Genomic DNA, 6,677 nt, shown 5'->3' with positions numbered 1-6,677 from the left:
AACTCAATTTTCTCCCATGAACTATTTGGGTCAATGGATTGGTTTGATCTAAAACTTGAGATAATGGATGTAATCCAAAAAAGGATTCATAAGTAGTTGTTAATGGAGTTGAAGTCACCAAATTCTGAGGAGTCGGTATCAATTTATGTCTAATTGCTCCACATATAGTTCCTCTAACCATATTTTCTAAACGAACCAGGGCCAATCCAAATTGATCTTGTAATAGATCTGCTACAGAACGAATACGTTTATTTTTCAAATGATTTATATCGTCAAGTGTACCCATTCCAAATTTCATTCCAATCAAATGATCCGTAGCTGTCAATATATCTCGCGGTAACAAAAATGTATTGTTCTGAGGTATATCAAGATTCAGCTTTTGGTTCATATTTCGTCGACCAATCCTTCCTAATTCACATCTTTGTTGAAAAAATTTTTTTTGTAATTCTTTACATAAAGATTCAGAAAATACTGGATCTCCACCTACACAAGCAAATTGTCGATAAAACTCCAAAATGGCATTTTCTTTTGACCCGATTTTTTTTTTCTCCTTATCATTCAAGAAAGACACGAAAATTTCAGGATAACAAACATTCCCTAGAATTTCGTTTAAATTCGAACCCATAGCTGATGATAGAACTAGAATAGATATTTTCTGTTTTCTACTCACACGAGCCCATATCCTTGCTTTTCTATCAATCTCTAATTCTAATCTCCCCCCCCAATCTGATATTATGGTGCCAGTATAGACCGAAATTCCGTTATGATCCAATTCTGATCGGTAATAGATACCAGGGCTTTGCAATATTTGATTGATTACAATTCTGTATATTCCATTTACTATAAAAGTTCCCAGGGAATTCATTAGAGGAATGTTTCCAATAAAAATAGTTTGTTCTTGTATGTCCCTACTGCTTTTCCAAATTAATCCTGCGGATACATATAATTCAGAGGAATATGTAAGCGATTCATATACGGCATCTTTTTCGTTTATCAAGGGTTCTAACAATTGATATTTTTCCACAAATAATTGAAATTCCATTTCTTGATCTGTATCCTCAATTTTTGGAAACTTAAAAAGTCCTTCTGTTAACCCCCGATCAATGAACCTACAAAATCCTTCAAATTGTATCTGATTCAACCCGGGTAGTGCAGACAGTCCCTCATTTCCAACCTCAAGCATTTTCAATTTCCCCGTGAATTTTATAGAAAAATATCCCACGATTTGCTGTCATTCTTTCTCAAATCACATGAATAGATTTAGCAAAAATGGAATTTCTGTTCTTTTTCTTTTTACTGAATTACATGAAATTTTACCTAACCCTGTGTATGAAATACCTATTATGAAAAGAAGAATAAATAAAATATGATTTTATACTCAACTATGAATTTGCAACAAAACAAACAGATAGAATCGAAATTCGAATATAAATAGAAAAATGGAAACGAATTGAATAATTCCACTTTCATTTTCGGGTTTTTTAAGGCATATCAAAAAAAAAAAAAATAGATTCCATTTATACCATTATTCTGATATTACATATTCCAATTTGATTTGATACCCGAAAAAAATCAATTCGGGATTTGCTCTGCTCGCTGAGATAAAGATCTAATCGAATAATCAGAAACAATATAGAATTGATTTTTTTAGCACTTAACCTTTTTAATTGTTTAAAAAAGAATTTGAATTCGCAGAAAAGAGAGAAATTTTTACCTATTTTTTTTAGAATAGGAGAATACGATTAGAGTGTGTAATAAGGCTTGTATTTATTAAACATACGTAGATCTAACTCCAACTCTATCTATCTATCTATAGATAGATAGATATCTTTATTACTTTATTGCACGTTCGGGAAAGCACATGACATGTCATGTTCATTTTTTATTTTCTATTCAATCTATAAAAAGGGGGAAGCACGAGAATTTCTTGAAAATTCCCTATAGTATATATATTATATATGGATAAGATATCCAATTAGATAATATTTGTGTAACAATGAAAATTTATGTTCTAGGGTTTACATATATTGACAGTTGCTGTTATAATTGAAATAGGGAAAGTTTTTTTTTCAAAAAAGATTGATTGGTTATGTATCAATTTCGATTTTCTTATCTCATTAAGAAAAAAAAACATCTTAGATCCAAATTTTCAAGAATCGTTCAGAAATTTATAGTTAACGGTTGCGATTTGTCCCGAGATTTTTTTCTTTTTTTTTTAAGAATGGGATCAAAGAAAACCAAATTTAAAATACAAGCATAAAAAAAAGAAGTATAGAATCCTCCTTTTTTGGGGAAAGTGGGAATTCTCATATATTCATATATATATATATATTAGTTTTTTCGATTTTAGTTTTGGCGGCATGGCCGAGTGGTAAGGCGGGGGACTGCAAATCCTTTTTCCCCAGTTCAAATCCGGGTGTCGCCTGATCGACAAGAGATTTGAAATAGTGTATTACGTTTTTTTGATAGAAATTTTTTTTTCCAGCAGAAGCAAGCGGAGGAAAAGGACTCTTGAAACTTGTTTTATTCTAAATTCTAAGGTTTGTTCCAAAAAATGCTGTAAATCTTTTCGTCTCGGATTGAAGGAAAGATTCCAGTAGTGAAAAGGAATCGATAAATGTTGAAATAATAGTCGTTTCAATCCACTACTATTGTAGTGTCCGTCTACTGACTGGGTCTTGAATTAGATTGGATAAGGATAGGTCGGACAGGGAATCTAATTCCATTTTTAGTTGGAGAAGGGGCGGAAGAAAAACCTTGCATACAGACTGATGTAAAGTATATGAGTGCTTCCGCATTTATTCAATATTAGTTAGATTAGTTAGATTGAATAGCTAATTGGCTTTTTTTTATTTAATTTATATATTTTATTTATTTAATTTATATATATATATAAGTATATATATAAATATAAATAGTTTTTTGTTGATTTAAATAGTTCTATTTTAATAAATATATATATTAATATTTAATATATATTTATTAAAATTTCAAATTTTTTTTGATTCTATTTGATTCGAATGGAAATAGAATCAAATAGAAAATCTTTCTTTTCGGTAACCTCTAGTCAAAGAATTAAATAGGCAGGCTATCCTCCGATTATTTTAGAGAACGAATCAGGAGACGCTAAGGATTAGATCGAATGGAAATAAGAGTATGAGTATGCAAAGTAATCTGTCTTTTTTCTATTTTTTTTTTTACTTAATGAAATTACTTAATGAAATAGGGGGGATAAAATCCAGGTCTTATTATTCCTACCTGTTAATAACATTCATTCTCTTAAAACTTCCAAGGATGTTTCTGGATATTTTGTTTATACTTAATGTTTTCCGATTTTACTAAAAATCATATAAGAATTTGTTAGATGTTTTAATAGAATTTTTCGTCAATGGTGTTAGCCCAGAATCCTTTTTTGACTTTGTACCAGCAATTTCACTATTATTATAGTATTCTTATTCTATATTAGAATAGTATTCTTATTATAATATTATTAGTTAATAATACAAAAGAAAAATAAATACAAGAGAAATATTTGTGAACAATAAAAAAATGATTCCTTTTTATAGAGATAGGAGACAAAATTTACATGGATATAGTAAGTCTTGCATGGGCTGCTTTAATGGTAGTTTTTTCATTTTCCCTTTCCCTCGTAGTATGGGGAAGAAGTGGACTATAAGTATACTAATAATTGAGTTAAGGGATCAAAGTATCCATTTTATTTTATAGCTGGGTTTTGAAATTTTGGAACTATATGAATTCAATTTTGGAACTATATGAATTATAGTATTTAATTCATACTAATTAATTGAATTCAAATATAAAATATATCTGTATTTCGAAGTTCTATTGTAGTCTAGTAGTGTAATGTATTCTATGGATAATATAGAAATCCAAAATACTCTTTCAATCAAACAAATATTTGAATAATTCCATATTCGTGTTTTGAAAATAATTGAAAAAAAAAAGGAATACAAAATAATAGGAAATTGTCTCCTATTCCGAATTTTTCCTAGGATTTCCATTTCGATGAACCGACTCTTACCAAGATTATATATGGAAAATGAGGAACCGTGTAACCCCCATTCCTACTTTTTTTTAATATGATACCGGGATTGTAAAAAGAATCTGAAATCCACAAATAGTAATCGGAAGAATAAGAGTTGCTTTTTAATTATTTCAGATTGATTGGAATCAATACAAATCAAATAGATGAAACAAAGAAAAAAAATTGGGACGCTATGTTATGTATATTACATATATTTACATATATGTAATTGAAATTATATATATGAAGATACATATTGGAGATTGATTTATATTAAACCCTATTTTTTTTTAGAGAGTAAAACTTGAATATATTACAATAATAGTCTAGTAGAAAGAAATAGATTTGATTTCTTTCTACTAGACTATCTGGATTTCATAGAATTCTGCTGATTGTAGTCCGATCATTTCATTTAAGACTAAGACTCCAAATTGAAATCTTTTTTTTTTTCATTTTTTTTCAATCAATGATTGCATAGACAAGAATTAAGAAAGTCATGTTTAAGTGAAATTATTCACTTTGACTTACCGTTTTTACGTAAATTATAAGTAAAAAGGCAGTAGGAACTAGAATGAACAATGCAGTAGCAATAAATGCGAGAATATTTACTTCCATAATCTCTATGTTTTATTTCTCTTCAATTTCCAATAAAAAATTCGGGATTTAATCCCATAGAGATGATAAATCTTTCGTCGGTAAATTCAATGGTATAAAATTTTAATGATGTCAAATCGTATCAATATCATGAATAACAATATCTGAATTATCAAATCGATTCATCGTCGAGAATTAAATAGTATAACATAGGAAAATCTTTTATCCATACCAAATTTAAAATTTAGATTTCTGATGCAATCCAAAATTCCTTTTCCTTTTTTATTCTTTCTTTTTTAGTTTAATGTAAGGTAAAGGTTCTGACGAAAAAAGAAAAAAACAAGAGGGATCCCTATTAGGAATGAGATTTTGTTTGTTATTTTTATTCCCTTTCACACACAAGATGAATGGATGTCTTTTTTATTGGATTTGTATCCATCGGGACTGACGGGGCTCGAACCCGCAGCTTCCGCCTTGACAGGGCGGTGCTCTGACCAATTGAACTACAATCCCAGGGAAAAAAGCGTACAGCATACAGATTCTTACGGTTTCATTCAAACCTTTTTTCTATTTTAGATTCGAACCATTGTGCTGTAACTGAAAGAGGCGGACTATAGTATATATTGATATCCATATAGATATGCACTTTAGTGAGATTGACACGGATTACTCGTAATCCGTTCGTTATTGCCAAGTCAATTGAAAAATGAATCAATGAAAAGAGAAAAGAGTCTTTTTTTTTTAATCTTTTCCTAAGACTTTCTACTTACAAACCCTGATATGAATCAGGATTACTAGCAACATCCGAATTTGTAGAAAAAATATGTAATACGGAAAAAAACAATATCGCTAGAGATGTTTCCTATTTTGATTCTTCCGTATCAGAGCAGATCAGTCATTTCTGGAGAACAACAAATGGGTGTTATGCCATTTCATGGTGGATCGGCAAATTCTTGGGCCGAGCTGGATTTGAACCAGCGTAGACATATTGCCAACGAATTTACAGTCCGTCCCCATTAACCGCTCGGGCATCGACCCAGGAACAGGAAGAATCCATTTCAATCTTTATTGATAATCCATGATTAACTGCCTTTCGTAGTACCCTACCCCCAGGGGAAGTCGAATCCCCGCTGCCTCCTTGAAAGAGAGATGTCCTGAACCACTAGACGATGGGGGCATACTTGCCCGACCGTCATTATACTACGTTCATAGTATGAACAGTTTTTTGAAATTGTCAATATAATGAAATGATATGATTCGATCAAAAAAAAGGATTTTTCCATCTTTCAGAATTCCATAGAATTTTTGGATTTATCATTTAGATTTCGAAATTTTTTATTCCAATCGTGAATTAAAAAAAAAATAGAAAAAAAGATAAGTAATGCGAAAGAAAGGAAAAGAAAGATAAGATACTTTTCGGGAATGATTAGTTTGGTGGAAAGGACGAGGGGTTAAAACTTCATTTCTTTCATTCTCATTCATTGTTAAAATTAAGCCGGTAAATAAAAAAACGATAATCAATATGGAAATCAGATAAGTAATAAGGATAGGGATCAACAAGTTATTGAATTTTTTTTTTAACTTGACTCTATTTACTAAGTAAATCCAATTTTTTGTTCCTTGATGAGTCGTTATGCGAATCAAATATATATACTTATGTACATATATTCTAATCCCATCTATATAATAAGTATATGCAGTAACAAATGGATGTACTAGTCATATTGACTAGTTTCTTATTTAGTAATGAAATCAAACGGAGCCCTTTTAACTCAGTGGTAGAGTAACGCCATGGTAAGGCGTAAGTCATCGGTTCAAATCCGATAAGGGGCTTTTTACTTTTTTTTTCAGAGAACACCAGCAATAATATTCATAGTTTAAGGAAGAATAGGGATATTGTTGATATTTGTAATAAGTTTCTATTTGTAATAAAAAAACTACGGAATCGTAGGATTTCATTATAAAATGGAATTATGAATTCTAATTAGAATTTTAAGAGGTTATCCTTATTATTCTAATGAATTCGAATATAGTAAAG

At 30.1% G+C, this 6,677-nt stretch overlaps 3 non-coding genes and 1 pseudogene across 3 annotated transcripts; 3 read left to right on the top strand and 1 right to left on the bottom strand.

Annotated features, from left to right (window-relative positions):
* Nucleotides 1–2,354: 2,354 nt before the first annotated feature.
* Nucleotides 2,355–2,425, top strand: TRNAC-GCA. The gene has a single exon. It is a non-coding gene; the product is annotated as a tRNA-Cys (tRNA).
* Nucleotides 2,426–3,062: 637 nt separating this feature from the next.
* Nucleotides 3,063–6,677, top strand: part of LOC113852388 — an 8,055-nt pseudogene continuing 4,440 nt past the window's right edge.
* TRNAD-GUC lies at nucleotides 5,079–5,152 on the bottom strand. Its single transcript has one exon. It is a non-coding gene; the product is annotated as a tRNA-Asp (tRNA).
* TRNAT-GGU lies at nucleotides 6,401–6,472 on the top strand. Its single transcript has one exon. It is a non-coding gene; the product is annotated as a tRNA-Thr (tRNA).

This window comes from Abrus precatorius, unplaced genomic scaffold, assembly GCF_003935025.1.
Source record: "Abrus precatorius isolate BTA unplaced genomic scaffold, Abrus_2018 Scaffold0, whole genome shotgun sequence".
Taxonomy (NCBI): Eukaryota; Viridiplantae; Streptophyta; class Magnoliopsida; order Fabales; family Fabaceae; genus Abrus; species Abrus precatorius.
Note: the sequence above shows the minus strand (reverse complement) of the source record. Positions and strands in the feature narration are given on the sequence as shown.